The sequence below is a fragment of the Pithys albifrons genome, chromosome 2 (assembly GCF_047495875.1).
Source record: "Pithys albifrons albifrons isolate INPA30051 chromosome 2, PitAlb_v1, whole genome shotgun sequence".
NCBI classification, from domain to species: domain Eukaryota; kingdom Metazoa; phylum Chordata; class Aves; order Passeriformes; family Thamnophilidae; genus Pithys; species Pithys albifrons.
The window spans coordinates 115,903,888-115,926,769 of record NC_092459.1 but is presented as its reverse complement, the minus strand read 5'-3'; the positions used below and the strand labels follow the sequence as shown (position 1 = coordinate 115,926,769).

Here is a 22,882-nt window from a genome sequence, read left to right as displayed (position 1 = left end):
GGAAAACAAACATCTCCCCAGCTTGGGATGCCTCTTAAGCATGCAGATCCTGACAACTTTCCAGAAGATAAGATGTCCCAAATGTCTGCTCTCCAGGGATACCTGAGCATGTTCGTCCTTTGAAGAGGGACTCACACAATTCCCAGGCACGACAGGCCCAGCACTCAGGTATTTTTGGCATAACAAACTCTCTCTATATGTATTTCCAAGCAAACAATTGTTGTTGTAGGTATGGATAGGAGAATCTTCATCTCCACATCATCAGGAACTTATCATCAGCACCTATCTTAACAGTCTGCTCATTTTATGGCTCACAAAACTTGGGTTAGTCACTGATCTCTGGGTGCTTCTAGAAAATCCTAGAATTTCCTAGCTCCCACTCTGGCTCCTACTCCAGCCTTCACTGAAGCAGATTTCCCACTATAAATTCAAGTGATCCATCAACTGAACTCTTACATAAGCCTTTTTACTTCCTTCTTATCCTTTAAGTCATAACTGCCTAAGCCAGAGGTAAATGACAAAGGTTTTGGTAGAGTTTGAAAGAACACTAAAGGATTCCCGTCCCCCCCAGTAACTTCCTGTAAACAAAAAACACTCAATCTGGACTTGCTTGAGGCTCAGAGGTACATTTAACACCCAACAGCAGGAAGCAGAGCAACGATGCAACTGTGCATTTGGCAGAGCACCACTGTAATAATTTCCAGGGTAAATGGACTGGCAATTTTAGCCACATGAATAACATCCAGGCCAAGGTGGGTAAATTCAGCCTGGCCTGACAGAAGGAATCTGTCATACGTCAAAAGACACAAAGATGCACATTATTCCTGACTCCACCCATGACATCTGCCAGTCTCCATCCTTTGGGTTATCAAAGCTAAATGTGAGCAACCACAACTACAGTGACATTGAAGGAGGCTTGCATAGCGCTCTCCTATGAGCTGTGATTTATTTTACTAAAAAAGAACACACAAAAAATTTTAGGAAGGAAAACAGAGGTCATAAAGTTGTCTAAAGCAATCAATCCAATTCTATTCATGTCTAATCTTTCTTTGCACGCTGATCATTACTAACTTGGTTCCTTTCCGGGCATCCAGCAGGGTCTTTTCAGCCATGTTGTCATCTTATGTGTAAGCCAGGAGAGGGTGGGAACACCCAAAGAACATTATCCTCTTGGAACGGCTGGAACATCACTGTAATAGCTCTACCCATTGCAAAGCAGACCTTCCGTTCCAGCTGCATCCCTGGGCAACCACACTGCCAAAGGAATATCTCATGTCCCTGCCTTTTTGAGGGCTGATACAAGAACTGTTACTTCAAACAGTCTGTGGTTTTGGGCCTTGCACATGGGGTTTGTGAGCAAGGGCTGTGCCTCCCTGAGTTAACACAAGGATGGTGGGTCCCCAGACTCACTGGTAATGAGGTTTGCCTCATTTATTAAAAACACCTTTTAAAACCTCCTCTTTACAAGAGAATACCATTAAACTACTGATGCATACCAAGAGGAGTGCAAGTCCAGAGGGAAATTCGGTGCTTCTGGGCTCTCTGGGAGAAGCCTTTGCATCCCTGCCTCACTGCATGGAGAATGTACCCCAAAGGAAGCACAAGGTGCACGTCCTTCTGCTGCTCACTAGTGAAAACACTTTGAATGCCATTGTCCCACCACCAAGCACATCCTATCAACTTTAACAGGCCATTACCATCTCCCTGCTGCCTCGTTCAGTTCCCAAGGGAACCCACCAGTGACTCACAGGACATTTCCAGAAAGTCTGTGGAAAGCCTTTCTCACTGTCTTTGTAATTCCAGAGGCTTCTAAAAGAGTTTCCCCAAAGCCCCAACGCATTTCTTTACCTTCCACAGCTTTGATTGTGCAGGTCTTCTCCACAAAGCCCAGCAGGCAGGGGTTGTGCTCCTGGCTCCTCCAGCAGCAGCCCTGGCTGCATCCTCAATCCAGATTTTAAACTTTTTGTGTACTCTGGCTATTTGTAGGGTCTGACATAAGAATGGACTTGGCTGGTGACAGTAGCTTGAATTTTTCTTGGAAAAGGGCCATATTAACAGATCAAAATACTGTTGTGGTGGGGGTTTTTTATATCTTTAAATATGTAATTTTATAGTAAATATGGGACACCGGTCCAAGGCTTCCGTAGTCAGTGAAATGAAACATTTTTGAAAGATGAATTTGGTGCCATGACCTTGAATCGCTCTCTATACACAGAGGAAAAATTGTGAATCTGTCACATAATGTCTTTTAACAACTTTTATGCCTCTTATTAGTCCTGTATGGTATTGCCATATACATCTCTATAAATGTAATCCAATGCTATACATATACACGAAATCCACAAAGGCATCTGAAACACTCCTGGGTCATTTCCACATTCCTATACACAAACAGGAATTTCAGTGCTCTCTTGGTGCAACCCACAACAGCCCATACCATAACCTGGTTTTTGGTGGTAGCCTCCTAAAAATCCCAATCTGCATTTACGAAAGCAGCCTGTAGCTTATGCCTTGGAATGGAAGGAAACCCTCGACTTGCCCACGCAATACTTTACCTGGCATTTGGGTGGTCTCAAGCCAAGACTATACAGAAAAGGCTACAGAAAACCACTCCATTTAATCACATGAGCAGTGTTTTTCTTGAGTCACAGGCAGTGGAAATTTTGTCTCTGATTACAAGCAGTCTAGGCTGAACACACACCAAAAAAGACTGAAGAAAATATTCCGGGGGGAGACTGCAACGTGTCCACTCCCAATTTTGACTTTTTAGGGCACTCCTGACAACATCTGGCTGTTTGCTTTTCCACTAAGAAGCTCAGGAAAGCAGAGGGCTCACATGATTTGAACACTTCCTGTGTTCCCATTTTCTCCTTCTTCTCTACTCTGCTCTCATCTCTTGGGGTTTTGATCCACAGAAATCTTTAGGAAGGTTTATTTTTTTCTACCTATAGAAGCTTTGCCCATTAATGAAGGACTCATCGAGATGACATCATCATGTTTCCATAACCTGCTATTCCCTCAATCACCACAGCAGGGACTTTTTTTTTTTGCTTGAGAAAGCCAGTACTTAGATAAACATGCTACTTGTAATAATAAATTAGTTCTGTTTAGGGTTTCTGAATAAGTTTGGATAAGCATCAGAATAGAGTTTTTAAATGTTATTTTCAAATGCAGCACAAGAGTAACTTCCAAAGAGATGGAAGCATAAAAAGTGTTCCTCATTTATACTATAAATCTACACCACCCCTGCAAGGGGAAATGTCTACAGACTCTCCTTGGATAGCTGGAGACAACCTCTACTAGGGCATATTTTAAGCATCTTCCAGGGCAGTATCTGTTCTAATGAAGAGCAACAACACTTTTTTGTTTCCTGGTGAGGTGTGCTGTTTTATCCAGTTTCCATGTATCGTGTCCTCTCTGTGCAGACACTCACAGTCCTGGCAAACCTGGCCAAGAAACACTCTGTTTCCCAGAAATGGAGGTTTGCAGCTGACAGCAAAGAGCCAGGCAAAAAAACTCCAAACCCAACAGTGGAAGAGCACAACTCTGAGCGCCCTGCTACTTTCAGCGACCAAAAAGTTCTCTTAGAAAGCACAGGGACAGTGCAAATATATGTATCTTAATTTTCTCATTTTAAACACACCCAGAATTAGCACACTGTCAGTATCCAAAGGTGCAGACCTTGTTGCTCCAAACCTCCTGAAGTTGTATTGCTGTGGGAAAGGACAGGAACCATAAAAAGCCTAAGCTGGGAGGCAGCTTTTATGCTCATATTCAGGCCCTAGTAAGTTGTCCCACGAAATGTAATGAGACCTCCTGCTTAGCCAGGGCTCTGATTCCCACAGCTTGTGCCTGCAGCACTCCTGTATTTTATAAGCCATATTAACTCACCTCTTGCACTGGGAGGTTGGGCAGTGGCACACTGTCTAATAATGGAACATATTTGTTAATACTAATAGACATTTGTAAAACTACCACATGCCTTCAGCCCTTCAAGTCAAAGCACAGGATGCTTGCTAAGGTTGTGAAATGTATGATGTAAAACTTGGGATGTTTTGGTTACAACATATCTCATTTATTTTTACTGTCATCACCCTCCCTGGTATATAATACCTGCTGCATGCAGAGTGAAATATTGCAGATGTTTTCAAAATAATTCTGGGCTGGTAGAGAAACCAAAAGGTCTCTTGTGCACAAGGTCTGGTTATTTTCAATTCAAAACAAGTAGGTAACACAGTTTCTGTGTGCTGGTATTTTAAAAGGCCTGGATTCCTGTGCACTGACTCATGCTTGCACTGCCCACCCAAAACCTCACCTCTGAGAACTTTGAGAGAGACTCCAGTCACCACTTTGATACCCACGGGATTCAAGAATGAAGAGTAAAAAGATAAAACTAGTTTTAACTATTCATTAGTTTTTGGTACTTTAGATAATTTGTGCAATGGCTTCAGGGGTTTAATTGAATCACTTTTCCCACCTTGTCTTAATTTTAATTATGCAGCAATCATTTTTACCAACCTGTGCAAAGGAGCCATATGAAAATGTGACATATGACAATATACATTTACCTAAGCTCTAGGACTACTCTGACCTACAGGCAATTAGCTACTGCCTCCAGCACTCAAACGACCAATTAAAGAGTTAACAAAATGCCCTCCAAATCACCTACATGTTCAGGTTTTTGGACTGCCATGAACATTATACTTCAACTGATATAATTTTTGACTGACTGATTTAGTAAGTCTGCATGGGCTAAAATTCTAGAGCCATGCCTGTAAAACCAAGGAATCAGGTTTTATGAGGTGCTTTCATTGTCATTAAAGATGATCCCACCTTAGCCCTTTCCCTAACAAGACAATCTTGCAGCAGTCATTACAAAATGTGATCCCAGCTTGTCATCAGGGAAAAAAATGGCTTGCTAGGTCAACGAGGACTGCACTAGGTTCAGCTCAAGGATGTAAGACATCCGTCTGAATGGCCACCAGCCAAGAACAAAAATATTAAAGAGATGTTTTTTCAGGACATGGCTCCCAGTTTTACAGGTAGCCAATTGCAGAAATCCAGAGAGATTAAATCAGTAGTCACAAATGGATGCCTTTAAATCTCTCCATGATTTACAGTGTACTAGTGAGCATTTCACTGCAGACAACAGATCATTAACAGCCAGAACTGCACCACTGAAAGGCCCCCAGGATGGACAATTTCAAAGAAAAAGGCATTCAGATGTGTTCTTGCATGGGAATAAGAGATCGAGGACATTGCTAATTATACCACCTGAGGGAGAAGTGAAGGGTGGTAATCTGCCCAGGAAATCCTGAGTTCCAGTCCTGCTTCCAACAATAACTCAAGATGTAGTTTTGTAATCTCCTTTCCTCCCTTCCTCAGCTGGCAATGGGGTTTAACAATAGTCCCTGATATATATTATACATGATGCCACAAGGACTGACATTCTGAAAGTGCTTTGTAATCAACAAATTGTCTGGGTGGCCCCCCAGAATCTTATGTGTTGGGTATTCTGTCATAATTTAGGAAAGTTCTGCCTTCCATGAGCAATGTGTTTTCATTATGCTGTCTCACAGGCAGAGTTTGATTTGCAAATCCACCATCAAGATTCCATGCAAGGAAATCCTGACTCTGCAATGAAAAATGCTGATCTAGGAGATTGGTACAGACCTGAGACTTGCATGCTGATTCTCAGGTAGTCTGGTGCTGTTTCTCTGGAGCTGACTGACATCACGGTCGTAATGCGCAGAAGAAACTTTCCTGGATTTGAACAGAAAGAGAAAAGTATTACTGGTGTTCCTTCTGCGGCCACAAAGCTGCCAGTTCTGTCCAGATTTATACAGGTGAAGTCCTGCTCTCGGAGATGCTGCTCTTCTGAACCTGAAAGCACACCGAAAAGCCAGCCCCAAAGCCAGCCCAATCTTTGGGATGCCATCAGAAACTGAAGATAGAGCTAAGTGATCCAGAATGGAATTTCTTTTCCACCCTCTGCACTTTCATTACTAAGACAAGGCCCATAGGGCATGCTGGCCAAACAGCTTCACTACACAAACATGGTAAGGTGAAGTGAATGGCATTGCAGAGAGAAATTAATCAGTCCAGTGACTTAAGGCTACATGTCTTCTTGCCTACCATGTGGGAAACCAGTGTCTGCCAACAGCAACCTCAGTACTCCTGTTTTCCAAGTCAGTGGCTTCAGGGAGCATCATGGAGGTGACACTCTAGGCCTTCAAGGGGTTGGAGAAATCAATATTGGCAATGTGAAGGACACTTAATGACAGAGGCAGAAAAATGGTTTTTTTATAAGTGGAGGAGATATGAGGGAAAATAGGTAGTTATAAATGGCCAGGTAGGAAAAATAAAATAAAGTAAAATATCCAAAGAATTCCCCAACCAACCATCACAACCACAAATCAAAAATAAAGACAAAAAATCCAAAGAAAACCAGTAACAACAAAACAAACACAAAACCACAAAACAACCCCCACCCACCCAACACACAAAATTCTCAATGCATTATTTTCTTGGCTGTATTTGCAGTAAACCCCTGTGAAAGGGAGAAAGGCAACTATTTGACACCCAGATCTGCTTTGCTCTGAAAAATATGGAGACAAACTTAACAATGAAGAGTCGGGATTCCATAGGGTTGTTTATGTATGGAATACAGGCAAATGCAGATGATTATGTAGAAGTGTGTCTGTGTGTAATGTAGCATTAACACCAATTCTAACAGCCCTATGAAATGATATATTAAAAAGAAAGAGAGGAAGAAAGGAAAAGCAAGCTAGATTTTTTCCCCTCTTTTACAAATATGGTGCAGTTTACAGAAGCATGGTCCTTTTTTAGGAAGAATTCTAAATGCATCATTCAAATATTGTTTGAGCTGAATACATGATATACATATCATGAATACATATAATCACAGCATGGTCTTTTGTGGAAGTTCTGAAAATAGCATTGGAAAAAGCTGACCATGAGTTTCCATCTAAGGATTTGCATTTGGTTAACATGTGTGAACTCCATTCATCTCATCCTCACTGTGAACTATCCTGCTGCTCCAAATGGCCAAGCTGAAAAGTTTGGCCTGAATGACAGGAATCGTTTACGTGGGTCTGATGTCAAGGACAGCACCTTCAGCTGCCAGGTGAAGTTATGGGAATGAATTTGGGAACTCCATTGCACTGAAAGATCCCTACAGGTTATGTACCATAACAGCTGCTGCCTTGCAAACTGCAGGCAAAATATGAGGAATCTTGTGGCAAGTTAAGTCCTAAGTTATCTGCTGATTTTCCTAACCTTTTTCCACCAGTCCCCCTTTGGCAGGAAAGTTTAAGATTGCTGTGAAGGCTCAAACTTCCTTCTCTCCATCTCCAGTCTTGCAGGATGTAGTTTCTCTCACTTTTCCAACTGCAGTGCTGGGGGGAAAAAGAAAAAAAAAGGAAAGGCATAAATTAGAGAAAAAAGGCAATTAGATAAGTGAGCTTCAAAATCTTCACAGCCCTCTCTGCTCAGCTGGGAAGGTCCGTGCTGGGGGTGCCCGAAGGGCAGAGGGGACATCACTGCCCTCTGCAAAACCTGTGGGAGTGGGTGAACAGGAGGAGGCAGGAAGGGTGGCAGGGAGGGCTGAGTGCTCTGAGTACCATGTTTCCTAGGAAACCTTCGACAGCAAATATCACATTAGTCCTGCCTTGTGGCCCAGCTCATGTGATGTCAAGAACAATTTCTCACAACTCAGCTCAGGAGGTTGGCAAGAGTTGGTGAAATGTTCAGTGACTCTGGCCTGGCTTTCCAGCAGGGAACAAAACAAGAAGCTGAGGGTGTTTGCATTGTTTTGGAGTTTTGTGACAAGTTCCTAACCAAGTGTTTGTCACTTTTTTTTAAACATTATGCTGGATTTCCCCCACAGGTTTGCAGAGACTCATCCAATTGCTATATTAACTCTTAAGGAACTTCATTTTACAAAAGAAAGAAAAAGAAAAATGGAAAAATGAGCGATCTCATGGAAAGCCTTAGAACAGTCAGATCACTGTTCAGCTTGTGCACTGATTAAAAAAGCTCTGTCATAGGCTTCTGGCATTACAAAACTTTGTTTACAACTATCCTTTCTAATTTCTGTCAGCTGCAGCCTGAAAATACCCATAGTCTAGCAGATTTAACAAAAAAAGACGTAAGCTCTGGCAGCTACACTCAGACACAAGATGCACTTCAGCCTCCCAGGAGGGCTCCCAGTAGCTCCTTAGGCTGGGACCCAATACCTTGGGGTGGGTCTGAGTGCAGAGATGCAGAGTTTTGGTTCTCAAGGCTGCACAGCATTCTGAGGTTGAGCACTTGGGGGGCTGTGTGGTACCACAGACCCACCCACAGTGTACCTGTTACGCACAGCTTGGAGCTTTCTGCCCTGAATTCTTGCCTGACTGGAAGGCAACTGTGGTGTGTTGTACAGGAAAAGTCCCACGCTGCTGCCATTCCTACTGGCTTCACGTTTATGACTTCAGTAGCGTTGGACTTCTAATTTTTTCAGAGAAAAGATACTAAAACTGAAAAATCTTCCTCTGGTGACACACTTCATCTCATACTTAGTGAAATATAAAGACCTTTTATAATAGAAAGTAATAAATTTAAACAAATTAAAAATAGCCCCACTAATTTCTTTTTAATCATAAGCTAACTTAGGTGTTTGACCTCTTTATTTCCTTTTGCTGCTTCTCCTCTTCAGTGATTTGAGCCCTCACATCTAGAGGATTTTTTCCTTTTTTTTAATCCTTCCCAGGGAAATAAGCAATGAATACAAAAAGAAGAGGGTTGCTTGAGGTATCTGAGAAACACCAGTGCTGAAATAGGTCCATCGCTTCTTTTTATCCCATTTTAGGTACAGGAGGCCTGATGGATCAGCTTTTCCTCCAGGAAAGCCAGGATTAAGGAGGTCAGGTCAGCAGTGTGAGAACGCCTGTAAGAGCAGTGTGGGAACACAAGGCTCCCTTATAAGCACGTTAATGTACTGAACCTGAAGCTCATTGCAACAACAAGGAGACAGTGGAGTTCTCCCCCCTCATCCCAAATCTGCTGTGCCCTCAGAGCTGTTTGATCCGCCAAGCGACAAATCTCCGAAGCCAAGCTCTACTGGGAATCTCATAAACCAGAGCAAGTTCAACACTGGGATTCACTGACCACTGCAAAGGTTTCTCTTAAGATCCAAAAGCAGAGGTTGAAGCAGGACAGCTGCTGAGATTACAGCAGGTGAAAATACAATTTCCAAAAAGTGTTCAGTCCCCTTAACCCTCTGAGAGGCTTTGTGGGCAAACAGTGCTCATGGAGTGACATGGCACCCACCAAACCTGACCCCCTCAGCCCTCATGGAATGACATGGCACCCACCAAACCTGACCCCCTCAGCCCTCATGGAATGACATGGCACCCACCAAACCTGACCCCCTCAGCCCTCATGGAATGACATGGCACCCACCAAACCTGACCCTCTCAGCCCTCACGAATGACATGGCACCCACCAAACCTGACCCCCTCAGCCCTCATGGAATGACATGGCACTCACCAAACCCGACCCCCTCAGCCCTCATGGAACGACATGGCACCCACCAAACCTGACCCTCTCAGCCCTCATGAATGACATGGCACCCACCAAACCCAACCCCCTCAGCCCTCACAGAACAACAATGCACCCACACACCCCGACCCCCTCAGCCCTCATGGAGCAACATGGCACCTGCACACCCCTCAGCGCTCATGGAGAAACATGGCACCTGCACACCCCTCAGCCCTCACAGAGTGACATGGTATCCACCAAACCCAACCCCCTCAGCCCTCACTGAACAACGTGGCACCGCACACCCTGACCCCCTCAGCCCTCAGAGAACAAAATGGCACCCACATACCCCGACCCCTTCAGCACTCACGGAACAACATGGCGCCAAACACCCTGACCCCTTCAGCCCTCATGGAGTGACATGGCACCCACACACCCCGACCCCCTCAGCACTCATGGAGTGACATGGCACCTGCCAAATCAGACCCCCTCAGCCCTCATGGAGAAACATGGCACCTGCACACCCCAACCTCCTCAGCCCTCACGGAATGGCATGGCACCCACCAAACCCGATCCCCTCAGCCCTCATGTAGCGACATGGCATCCACCAAACCTGACCCCCTCAGTCCTCATGGAATGACATGGCACCTGCACACCCCTCATCCCACAGCCCCCAGCCCCGGCTGGCACCTCCAGCTGGCCTCAGCTCACCTGTGCTTTCCCCACAGGGCAGGTGTTCTCACCTGCCCCAGGTGTTTCCATCATCCCCTCACGCTGGGCCATGTCCCCTCACGGAGGCTGTGAGGGGAGGAGGGAGCCGCCATTTCCCGCCATTTCCCACCATTTCCTGCTGCCCTCACCAGCGGCGCCACAGGGGAAGGGCAATGAGGAACGGCACTTACCAAAATCAAATGAAACATTTGCCAAATAAAAATAGTAATAACAATTAAAAAAATAAAGTTTTAAAACCACGGTGCTCCAGTATTTCTCGTCTGACAACACCACCTGCATTTGTTTCCCCACACACTCCCTGCCCTCACACACACACACGTGAGCTCCACACTTGTCATATCTCCCAGACATGTAAAAGTTTGGAGGTTTTTTTCAGTTAACTCTATCCCAAAACAGTTACAGATCTTATAACACTTCCAGCAACGCTTCTTGTTCACTAATAACCTGAACAAACCAACATTTAAACACTGGTAATGCATAAATAGAGGCACCACCTTTACCTGAGACACCTGGACAAACATTCCCTCTTTGTCCCCAGCTCCCAGTGGTGCAAAGCCACATGTCACCTGTGGGACCCTCTGGGGCCCCCACCAGCACGTTGTCACCTGCAAAGGACCAGGATGGGATGCAAAGAGCCAGATTAATACCAATGCAGACCTAAATAATATCTCAGCATCTTATAGATAAATGATTTGGAAAGAAATATCTGTTCTTATCACACGGAAAGATCTATAACTCACTCTTAGCCTTTCATCACCAGGAGGAAATATACTGCGACTTGTGCCTATCCATTATCTGTTCTTATTTCCCTCTGTACGGGTATTTATCTCTCGGGCTCCCTCTTTATCAACCTGCCCACCCGCGACCCCCCAACTCCTGTGGGGCCAGGCCAGCCCTGCCATCAGGTGGGGTCTCTGCTCTTCTCTGACCAGTAACAATAAGAAGCTCAGAGCTTGTTTTCATGCTCCTCACCACATTTTCCCAGCCTGCAGCTGAAACCCCACCCTCCCATGATGGCGTTTGGTCATGGTGGGACACTGGGTGGGGAAAACCTGCATGGCATCGATCTCAGCACTGCAAATTCCAGCAGGAGGGGCTGGAGCTGAGCGTGCCCCAAGACTGTCCATGTCCCAGCCTGGTGCTTTAGGCTGGGCATATTCTGAATTCCAGCTTGGCTCATGCACCCACCTGCCCTCCATCCACCTCCCAGAGAGGATCCGGGACTGCTTCCAGCCCTTGCCTCAGTGGCTTCCAATCTAATATTGGGATTAAGATTTGCAGGTATGGTTCTCAATTCCCAACCCTCTCACTCTGCGTTTCTTTCCCAGAAGTGCCAAGATCCCTCCTGTATAGATACGTGTGCCTGGTAAAACATGAATCTCTAGGATTTTGAGGCAAGATCAAATTCCAGCATTGACAGTCACTCATTCATTCATGGAAAAAGATACAGGGACTTCATCCTGCCTAAGTATGAAAGCTATTTCTTTGAGGCATATTGCATGCTGCAGCCAGCAACCTGGGACTGTGTCCTTTGTAGAAGATTCCCCCATCAAATCAGCTTACAAGAAAGCTTCCAAGTAGGAAAGTGTGTGGTATTTAGTTTGGCACTGGGATAATACTACTAGTAATAAAAAAGTAAGCATTTTCTGCTATAGCCTGGAAAGCATTTGCCAAAAGTCAGGAGTTTGTGTAAAAATAGCTGCACGTCCACATTGGTTAGTTTCTCTTGGAAACTTTAAAAAAAGTAAAATATTTCTTGATGGCTTTCCCCTGCACTGCCCAGCCACATTAAGCCACAGTAAACTACATTCTTATGGTTGTCATAACATTTCGCTCTGTGTTGCTTGTGACGCGAATAATCTATTAAGATACATAAGGTGCAAAGTGCTGCCTTTCTGTCTCCAAGTTCCTGTAGCAACCCCAGAATTCCTGCTGGAGAGGTGCAGGAGCAACTCCCTGCCAGTGCCACAGCCGCCCAGAGGATCTGGGCCAGCAACTCCAGGCGGACTTGACCCCAGCCATGGGGGCTGTGGGGCTCAGCCTTCATCCCACTGCACTCCCCCTCCTCCTCCCCTCTCCCAGCCTGTCATCAATCTCACTAAAATGACAGCAGACAAATGTTAGCCTTTGCAAAGATCAGATGAAATCTGTGGCTCTAGGGCTGCTCACCAAGGAGCGGTGTAGGCTACACCAGACACGGGCACCAGCAGTCACCTCCTCTGCATCAACCCGCTCAAATCAGCTTGGCAGCCATCACAGTCAGCTCTCCACAGGCAACCTGAGTGCTCAAATACATTCTGACAAACTTTAATGCTTCAGCCTCTCCACAGAGTTGGGGTTTGGGGTTTTTTTACAGCAACATTGCTCATTCAAAACTTTTTTTGGGGTGGGGGTTTTGAGTGTGGTTTGGGGCAGTGAGGAAGCCACACCGACAGCAGCTCCGGAGTGCTCAGGAGTGGAGTCTGTTTGGGTTTAGTGCACTTGGCCCTCACATATTCAGTAACCTCAATTTTCTAGCCAAGGGGAAGGGAAGGGGGGGAAGAAAAAAAAAGATTACTCCATGGCATAAATATGCTGTATGTGCCCTTGTCTCATGCAATTTCTTTACATCGATGTGCAGGAATATTTATCCCCAGTAGAAATGTTTAACTAATCTGGTAAATGTCAAGCCATATGGTGTACATTGTAAGGATTTCATCAGGCCTTTTTAACTCTTTGTGAAAGTCTCTCCCTCTCTTTCCCTCTGCTTCCCCCTTCCTTATTTTATTCTTTTTTTTTCTTTTTACCCTTTCTTTTTTCCCCTTGTTGCTGCCCTGCCAGAGCCTGTGAGGAAGGGAGATAGTGCAGGGAGTGTTATTAACTACAGTTAGATCAGGGATGGGATGTTCATGGTTTACAATAACAAGCTGTATTAACCAGAAGTGCAGCTCAGGAGGTGCCTTTACACTGGGCAAGGAGAGGCACTGAATATAATTTTTTATCAGCAGTGACCTGCAGAAGAAGATCACTAATACTTTTTTTTAAACCAAACTGTCCACCCCAACAATGCACAAAATTCCCAGGGGCTACCTCATCTCTCATCTCTTCCTTTGAATAATCAAGTCTCTGCAACAAATAAACGGCAGTTCTCCAGCACTTTCGAGTAAAGGAAACGTTTCTGGACTGTAACTATCTAGTGTATCTCCCAGAAAGATAGAGTGCAATTTACAATAAGCAATATCAAAAAAGAATAAACTGTTATGTTCGTGCCAATCCTTATTCATGGTTTTATAACAAGACATATCTGTTTTCTTCCTATAAATCTTGACTCTATTTTTAGAGTTTGCAAATAATGACTCCAGTCTTTGGCTGCCTGCCACTTCTGTGAAAAACTAGAATAGCCACAGTGCAAGACTGTAATATTAAAAATTTAAAAAGAAAAAAAAAAGAAAAAGAAAAGAAAAAAAGAGGAAAACCAAAAAGAGAGGATGATCTTGCTGAACTCTGTGTATTCCCTACCAGGACAGACCCAGTCACAATACTAATAAGTGATGCAAATATGCAGAGTGTGTCATAGAAAGCAGGAATGGGACAGAAATTTGGATGAACTTCAGCACCTATTTCTGAATAAAACAAATTGCTTGTGCCCAGAGGAGCCCTCTGCTGTATCACCAGTGGGCACTTGCACCCAGCAAGGCATGAGCAAGCCTGGACTTCTCTGCTGGGCACTGCTGCCTTCTCTTAGGGGCCACCAAACCTGTTTTTAGCATCTGTTGATGGAGACAACCTGTGAGGCCAAGGGACTACAGAGCATTTCTCACCATAGCACAGCTCAGGAATGAAAAAAAAAACCACCAGGAGAAACCACCACCTTGAGCCGAGGCCTCCGGACATTTCAGAGCCATGGAAGGCGAGGGAGGGGGAGCTGCAGGTCAAGGAAAGGATAAGATCTGGGTGGCTGGGAATGGGGAGGGAGAAAGAGGAATGCAGTGAAGGAGGTAGAGAAGGAAAAGCAGGGAAATGACAGCATTCAGATAAATTTAGCTCTGAATCCAAACTTCGGGGGGAGGGGAGGCGTTTCCTGCCCCCAAACCTCTGAACTTTCCAAGATTCTCCCATATTGCAAGTGATTTACCTGTAAAGAGAACTGGAAAGGAGGAAAAAAGAGGGAGAAAATTGAAATAAACAGTTCTCTGCTGTTTAAACAATCTTTCCATCCTACTCCCCCAGGGTCAAATGTTCAGGCACAAGGACAAAATCAAAAAAAAAAAAAAAGAAAAAAAAAGGAAAGAAAGAAAAATCATTTTAAAAAGAGGATCTTTACACAAATGCATTAAACCCAGTTTTTGTAAGTGTAACAACAGTATATCAACTGTTAACACAAAGTGCCTTCCCCATGTACCTGCCAGTTCCCAAGCTCCAAAATATTTATTGGTACATTATGCTTAACTTTTCATCATTATTAAGGCAAGTAATAGCACAACAGCTTACCAGTGTAGTTATCTGGGCTTTGTTATGTGCAAGTGATTTGGAAAAAAAAAAGAGAGGCAAGGCTAAGTTGTAAACACACCCAAAAAAAAGGAACAGGATGACAAACATTAATTATTAATCACAAGCACTAGTCTGAGACTTTTACTGTGAAAGCCATAAGATGAATGTATCTATTAGCCATGTATATCTATTTTATTTTGTTTTAATTTCTTACACTAATGTGTTTCTAATAACAGCATTATCTGGCTGTATAGACAGCTTATGCCTGAACAGCCTCTCAGCATTCAGGAAGTTGTTGACAAAGACTTCTGCAATAGCCTGTCTGATTTTGTGTTATTTCCTTTAATTGAACCAGTAAGACCTGCACTCCTGCACTCCTGACCTTTGCTCAGAAGGCTAATTTGAGATTAGGGTAGTCTGAGAGTAAGAAATGGGGAGTGTATTTTTAAAGCACAGAAACATTTCTACAGTAATAGAAGATTAAGATCAATTTCAGTACAAGGATCCTTTCAGCCCCAAACCACCCTGCTCTTAAACGGATCTGTGGAAGGACTTCGGTGAGACAATACAGTCTCTTAATTTCAGAAAAGTTAAAATCACTCAGCTTTGTCTTTGTACTGAGTGTTTTAGGGCTTGTAATAAAGATGATGCCCCTGACTTTGAGTCCTTGGTGTCTTTACAGTCACCCACGAGGACATTCAGAATTCCCATAGGAAAACTTACACAAGAGCATAAAATATGTCATGCCAGATAAATGATTCTTTGTGGTTCTTACATTATTCTGGTCTAGTACTGAAGGTTGCAATACTTAAGCCTTGGGTACTGCCAGGGAATGAATGAGAGAGGCTCCTCTGTGGGAGAGGGAGAGCCCAAGTGATTTGGGAGAAGACGGGAGAACAAATATTTTTATTCCAGCTGTGAACATTGTGCCAATAGAGTAGAGAGAGTCTGCTGCACAACTCTGCCAAAACACAGAGGAATGACTAAGGCCCAAGTGAAATATAGGACCAAACTGCTGGGGGGAGTGTGTGTGTTTTTAATATGTGTGGATTTACTCCGTGTGTTCTCAGGCACAGCGATAAACAAACAGAGGAGCTGTCTGAGGGACTGACCATGACCCAGGATCCAGCTACTCCTGCTCCTGCCTCTCTGGGCCTGCAGCTGCAGGAGTGCCTGGGTGTGCTGTGCCTTCAAGGGAGCCTGCCCTGATTGAAAAGAAAACTTTGGGAAACTGATAAGGAGTTTTCTCCTTGGGCTTCCCTTTCCCCCAGCACTCCATTAGGACCCAGCTCACATTTTCCTCACACATGGAAGTCTGGAGATGTGCTTTTCACTGCAAACAAGGGATTGGAATGAGCTGCTGTCCTGAATCTGTCCCCTCTACCATGCAGAGAGGGGACAGAACAAAAAGCACTGCACTATTCTGCAGTGCTGTACACAGAATATTCAGAGCCAGAGCAACATGTTTCCCTCAGCTGCAACGTTCCAGTGGGGCTGATCGTGCTGTCCTACACAAGGACATCCACCAAGTCTGCAGGAACACCTCAGGCAGGCAAAAGTCCCAACAGTTGCTGCTGTAACGTAGATTTAAAGGCTGTTCCTTCTATTTACACATGTAGATAGTGTAATGCTGCTGTGCAAACTTTTGCTTGTGGATTTTCTTATAGCACATTCCTGGCTATGAATGGCACCTTTCCTCTGCAATATCTGCTGCTGTGCCCTTTCTGTTTTACCTTCTGACTCTCTTCTGGTTCTGTTACTTTTCTTGCTGTCAGGATTTAAAAAGTAGGAAATGAACTTTCCCTTCTCTTCTCTAAGTGATGCTCACGGCATGTGAGCCACAGTTGCATTGTGTTCCCTGAACTTTGCAGCCACTGGAAACACGAACAGTATGTCAACTTGTTCCTGTCTTTGCAAGAGAATTCAAGGTCAAGCTGACCAGTGAACTCTCGTATTTAAACAGAGTAAGTCAATGCTCATCTACAGCACTGAAAGCGCCTCCAGGAAAGACGTTAACCCTGTGCTGGGCCTCCAGACAGCACAGCCCGTGTCACGGCTTTTAGAGCCGTTTGCTGCTGCTGTCAATAAGGGCTGGACATAGTGCACATGTCTACCGGGCCTAAACAAGTGTCCCTTCTTTGGATGTGCACGGGAGGCCCTCAAGGGGTTAACACATGCCATTCCTGAGTTCAGTGAAGGGACAGGGAGAGCCGAACAGCGGGAATTTCAGGATGTTAATAGCCTCTTCTCTTCCGATTGGCCCAGAACGAATGCAGGGTACAGTAAATTGTCCTTGTCAGCTTAGCTCACATGATGATATGCTTTATTTCTAGACATGCCTTGAATCTGTCCCTTGAATTTATGTTCAGAAAATAAACACTTCCAGACGGCAATAAAGCATTCAGTTGTAGCTGGCTGTTGCATAGTCTCAAGCCAACCAAAGCCATTTACTTCAGAGCTTCTAGAGCTTGCAGAGCTTTGGCTCCTTCAGTTCCTGCTCACATTAGCAAGTGCGCCCCTCACCCAACCCTTGGATGTGATAAGATGACCCAACTTACTTAGGGAAGCTCCAGAGAGTTCTGCTTGGGTTCTGTGCAGGCACCTTTTGAAATATGACATCAGGCCACCTCATGCACACAGGCAGATCCTCCTGTCTTTCACAGCAACACTGAGAGAAAAGAAAAGGAAAAAAATAATGTCAGCATGTTGCAAAATAAAGATATCAATGATTCAGGATATGAATTTCCTACCATAAAAAAAAGGTAAATTAAACAGCTGTTCCATTTGTGCCTGATGTGGCTAAGGAAACAATCGGTGGCTGGCTGATTTACTGATTAGGAAGGTTCTATGCAATAATCTCCAGGTGTTTCTGAGAAACACCCAAATAGAGCTGCAGTGTTTGTTTGCAGCCAGTAATTTTATGGCAATCTTTTCCCTCCTCAGCTTCCCTCAACAGCACCAGTTTATAACTGAATAGTTACAGTATAGGGGAGTTTGGCAAAAATCAATGGTAAATGCGCAGAGGAGACAATAAAAGAGCAACAGAGAAAGCCTCGTTACAGCTATAGTTTATTAGAGGTGTGTGGATATTAAAATGCTTTTTTCAACCCACAGGCACTAGAAGAAGAAGTGCTAAGTTCTATTCACCACATTTAGGGCTGGGCAGCCAGCACTCAAATGTTACACCTGGAACAACCTGGAAGAGCCTCGTGTAGAGGTGGATTTAATTTTTCTCCTGTTTGACATGACTCAAAATTTCTGCTCAAGTTCATTCCTACCAAGAAAAGCATCCAAAGAGGAACCCACACGGGGCCAGAAGCAGCTCTGAATGTGTCTGATAGTGAAATCATTTGATAAGAAGGCTGGAGAACAGCAAGGGTACTGTTCTGTTCTAGATTATAAACTCATTAGGAGATAAGGACACAAAAATAGGGATACTCCAGGTATCAGGTGGAGCTGGAGTAAATTCCCACAGACTGCTTGTTGGTGGAAACGACTGCCTGCTAAAGTGCCAGACTGGCCTAAAAAGAGTGTGACCACAGAGGTGCTGGATCTCCCACCTACAAGGGAGGGATGACCAAGGGTCCTAATGCAGAGATCAGTGCAGAGGTTGGTGGTGGGGGACATTCACTAGGCAAGATATTCACTAGAAATTGTGTGAACAGAGGAGGAAAATTCCTGCTGAACCTTTTCTTTCCTTTCTTTCCCCCCAGCATCAGTCCAGATGCAGAAAAAAATCCGTGTGGCTGGTTCAGCAAGAGTGTTCAAAAAAGTTTTTACAATTTCACAGGAAGCCAAAGGGCAATTACACTTAACATCCATCCCCTTTCCTTTTCTCTGGCTATCTTGCTTTCTTCTGTTTCTCATTGGCTCTCATTCCCATCCTTCCTTTCCTCTTCTCTTCCCTTGATCCCATTCAGGGACTCCAAAGGACTAATTCAGCACAGCACTGGCAGAGATAAGTTAAAACAATGAGGAGATTTGCAATTAGGGAGAGTTTTAAGGATTGGGAATTGTGCATGTTTTACAGTCATCTCTCGGTGAGGGGGTTTTATCTTAGCCAGATAGAGCTCCTTCCTCAGCTGCCACAGCCCCACCCTCCTGCACCAAGTGAAATTCCACATTTTAACTAAGGTGCTCCTGTATTTCAAACATACCCCACTGGGAAAAAGAAAAAAAAGTTTAAAATATACGATGTACTTTGGCCAGGGCTGATTATCAATGGTGTACATGCCTTTAAAATCCTTTGTTAATGAGGTATCCTTATTACCATAATCAAACACGCTTAGAAACTTGTCACAGATAAGCAAAATTCTTTACATTCTTTGCTCTGCACTTTCTTTTGGCATCTCTTCCCCATCCCCCTCGGTGACTGCCGAGCTTCTGAAGGTTGGGGACCGGCAGTGCTGGAAATGGGAGCCCTCTGTTTACCCACCCAGGCGGAGGAACAGTCAAAGCTTCCTCCCTCTGCTGCAGAAATGACCTGCACAGTGACCTGAGGAGACCACCCTCCTGAGAGAGGGGAGGTCACCCAGCCTGCACACAGGACCTGCTCAGGGCATCCTCTGCTCAGATTGCCAGGCAGAGATTGCAAATCATCCCAACTGTGCCAAATTATGTGTGAAGGTTTTGCAATGCAGACTACTGTCCACCAGGGATTAAATTAAGAACATCAAACCCAACACAGAAAGAATTTCATTTTATCCTTAAATTCGACTTGCAGTGTTTTATTTAATGCTTCTTATCAACCCTCGTGACCCAAAACATCTCGCCACTAGAAAATACTTAAATAAATTGGGAAATTTGTGCAGAGGGCCATGCAAATTCAGCATGAAAGACTCCTGCTTTTAATTTGTTCACACAGAACTTTAGAGCCACTCACTTGACAAAGCTGCTGGAAAAGCCATAATATACTTGGGATGGGGAAAGTCTAAAAAGGTGAAATGGTGCACCAAAAGTGTGGGGGGAAAAATGCAAAGAACATGCCCCAGGGCTGTGGATGTATCCTTGGAGATCTAAATCCCAATTTAGACCAATAATTGTAGCTATAGACCCCAGTGTGATCTAGACCATATAGGTGATCTAGAACTGGCACGTTCTAGAACGTGACCTAGAACCAGGAGCTGACCTAGACCTGCACCCACTCTGGAACCGGGTCTAGAACCTGGGTGTACCTGGAACCCTGGCCTGGGACCGTCATCCTGCTCAGAAAAACACACAGAAAGATCAAAAACCTCAGCCTTTCATCCACCCTAAAAGGCTCGACATGTGGCCATCTAACACCCAGGAGATGACAGAGCACTCTTACAACGCCAACCTCTGCCCTTTGCCAGGTGCTGAAAACCACCTGCCCTTCCCCTCTGCTCTGGGGGAGTTTACACGTAGCAGGAACACCATCTCTAGTAGCTTTAGATAGGCCTCAAATAGCAGGCTCAGACAAGCTACGCACTGTAACAGAGACAACTATTCCCTCACTAACCAACCAAACTAATACTTCACACCACATGATGCAAACCTGACATGGGAACGCACCACTGGCAACTCTTCACTCACTTCCATCAGGGATCAAGGACACGCAGGACACGCACCTGCTCTCTTGCTGCACTGGGCCCTCATGCTGATCAGACTACTGCCATTACCTTTCACTTCAACAAAGCAGAAACATTTTCTTCTTAGACTTTCTTCCTAACTGGCTTTTAAGCTCCTTAGAGATCTACAGCAATACAATCTGGGTTTCTGTGGGAAGGAGAAAATTGTTGGTATATCTAACTTTTGGAAGTGTGTCATATTATACTTGACTCTTCATTTTCTCTTTTCTCTACAAATAGAGATAGTTAGTTTAACAAGTTTCTAGGTTTTTTTCCTTCTCCCTTTTCTTGGCCAGAAGGAAGGAACCTGACTGTGTTGGGCAGTTGGCATTTTACCAGCTCAACCCAAGACAAGAACCTGGACTCCGACAGCTACTCAGGCAGCCACTCCCAGTCATTCCAGAAACCATCTCCTCTCCCTGTGTTTATAGAGTACCTGTCTAAATAGCACAAAAACTTGATTTAAATGTGAGTGGTCTGACATGAACCAAGTGATTGATAATTAGAGCAAAGTTAGAAATATACTCAGCTCAGTCAGGAGAGTTTGCACATCACCACATGTCAGCATCCAACAATTCTTATTCCGAGGCTGGACCATTTCATGTGGAATTACAATCTACAACAGCAATTTTCATAAATCTGACTTCTTGTTACATAAATATACATCCTATTACTTGGGTTTGTTTGGGGGTGTTTTTTAACCTATGGGGAAGAAAAGAGGTTCTGCTTTACTGTAGCCTTTAACATACAGATGTGTCTATTTTTAGATTTGAGAATATTTCTGAGAAATTACTTTTATAAAAGAGACAACCTGCAAGGGTAGGAAAAAACCAACTAAAATCTCTCACGGAAGGGTATGAGAACTGCATATTTTTAAGTACTCTTTGATGAGCTCATCAGGGCTAGGATAATACATCAACCACATTCTTAGGGCTCAGTTAACCCTTCAGCAACTGGGAAGGACAGTCAGTGGCTCTGCAGGGAGCACACGTAGCCAGAAACAGCATTTATTGCCTTTTTCCAAGTGTGGCAACGGAGGCCAAGGTTGTAGGACTGTGTCCTATTGTTGTCTGGTTGATTTCAGACATGAAGCTGCCTAAGACCTTTTGCTTTGCTGATGTTACCAAGAGCTTTTCAACTGCTTTTTGACCTGGTATGGAAGCAAAGGGGGAGTTTCTTCCCCTGGGCACCACAACTAAGACCAGGAGAGATTTGTGGATTCTCACCAGCCCATTTCCAACATCAGCTTTCCCTGAAACTATCCTTCTCCAACCAGAGAACAGCAGATAAACACTGAATAACCTTCATGTTACCCATGAGTGCAATGCATTACCATTACCTTACAGCTGGGAAACTGAGGCATAAGGATTGAATTATTAGTTTATGGCCACATAAAGAACCTGAAGTAAATCCAGTTATGAGTCCTGAGGATCCCTTCAACTCCTTTACTGCAAAACCACACTGACTTCCCTGCAGTTCCTTCCTCTGAAGGAAAAAACAAATAACCCAAACCTTACAAGAATAAAAAACCCCAAATCTAGGCTGGTAGATAGGACAGTGAAAAGCAAAAAGCTGAGGAGAATTCAAGCTTCTGAATATATGAAAATTTGACTACTAAACAGAATGTTTGCAAGCAGAGCTAACATGTACAAAGTGAATAGAATAGATGAAGAAAATAGAATATTGACCATGTATATATAAATAAATATATATACTTTATATTAAACAATAGTATTCTGGTTCTCCAGCTAGTAGGACTCAGTTAAACTCTTTCACCAAATATGGGTACTCATGAGCACCTTGGTGGCTGAGTATCAGTAAATGAGTGAAGAAAAGCCTCTGAAAACGTACATGTTACTTTGGAAAGTGAAACAACAACTCCTAAAACACGCTGTCATGTCATTAAGACTCTTGATACTCCCATCATCCTGTGTATTGATCCATTATGACTGCTCATGACCTTGTAAGGCAGTAAAAATCCTGTCATTTGGGATGGCAGGGGACCCAATCCTGTTCTGGAGCTCTCATCCCCAGGGTGGTTTGGGACAGGCTTCTGCCTGAGCAGCCAAAATGCTCATGAAAGGCTGCGTGGATTGGGGCTTATAATCCGACAGTACTTGGCTGCAATGCTGCCTATTAAAAGTCAGTGCTTGCCAGGAGTTACCACACAATTACAGGGATGGCTGTAGCACCTCCAGAGTTACAGGGTAGTATCTCTGACAAGCCAGTGTGGGAACTGCAGGTTAATGGTACCTCTTAATGGTGATGGCTGTAATGTAGGTTAATGGGATCATAATTTCCTTTCCCTGGGAGAATTTGTGAATTCTTCCATTCATTGCCATTATTTTTAGTAGCAAAGGAAGGATTTGATTCAGACCCAGAGATGTGTGCACCGGGAGGTTTGTTTTTAGCGAAGAGCCTGTTTGACTGACTGAAACCAAAGCCAGAGGAAGCAGGAGGGGTGGTGAGGAAGGCTCAGGGCACACACTGGCACAGCTCTGCCCCAGCATTTCAGAGAGTCCTTCTCTTGGGCTCATCCCACAGTGTGT

At 44.3% G+C, this 22,882-nt stretch overlaps 1 long non-coding RNA gene across 1 annotated transcript in view; it reads right to left on the bottom strand.

Annotated features, from left to right (window-relative positions):
- LOC139685406 (uncharacterized) overlaps positions 1-22,882 on the bottom strand; it is a 90,125-nt gene that overhangs the window by 44,972 nt on the left and 22,271 nt on the right. Inside the window, exons 3-5 of the long non-coding RNA XR_011700103.1 lie at positions 17,304-17,413; positions 7,300-7,418; positions 5,674-5,763 (exon numbers count right to left, since the gene is read on the bottom strand). This is a non-coding gene — a long non-coding RNA (uncharacterized lncRNA). The remainder of the gene's footprint in view (positions 1-5,673; positions 5,764-7,299; positions 7,419-17,303; positions 17,414-22,882) is intronic.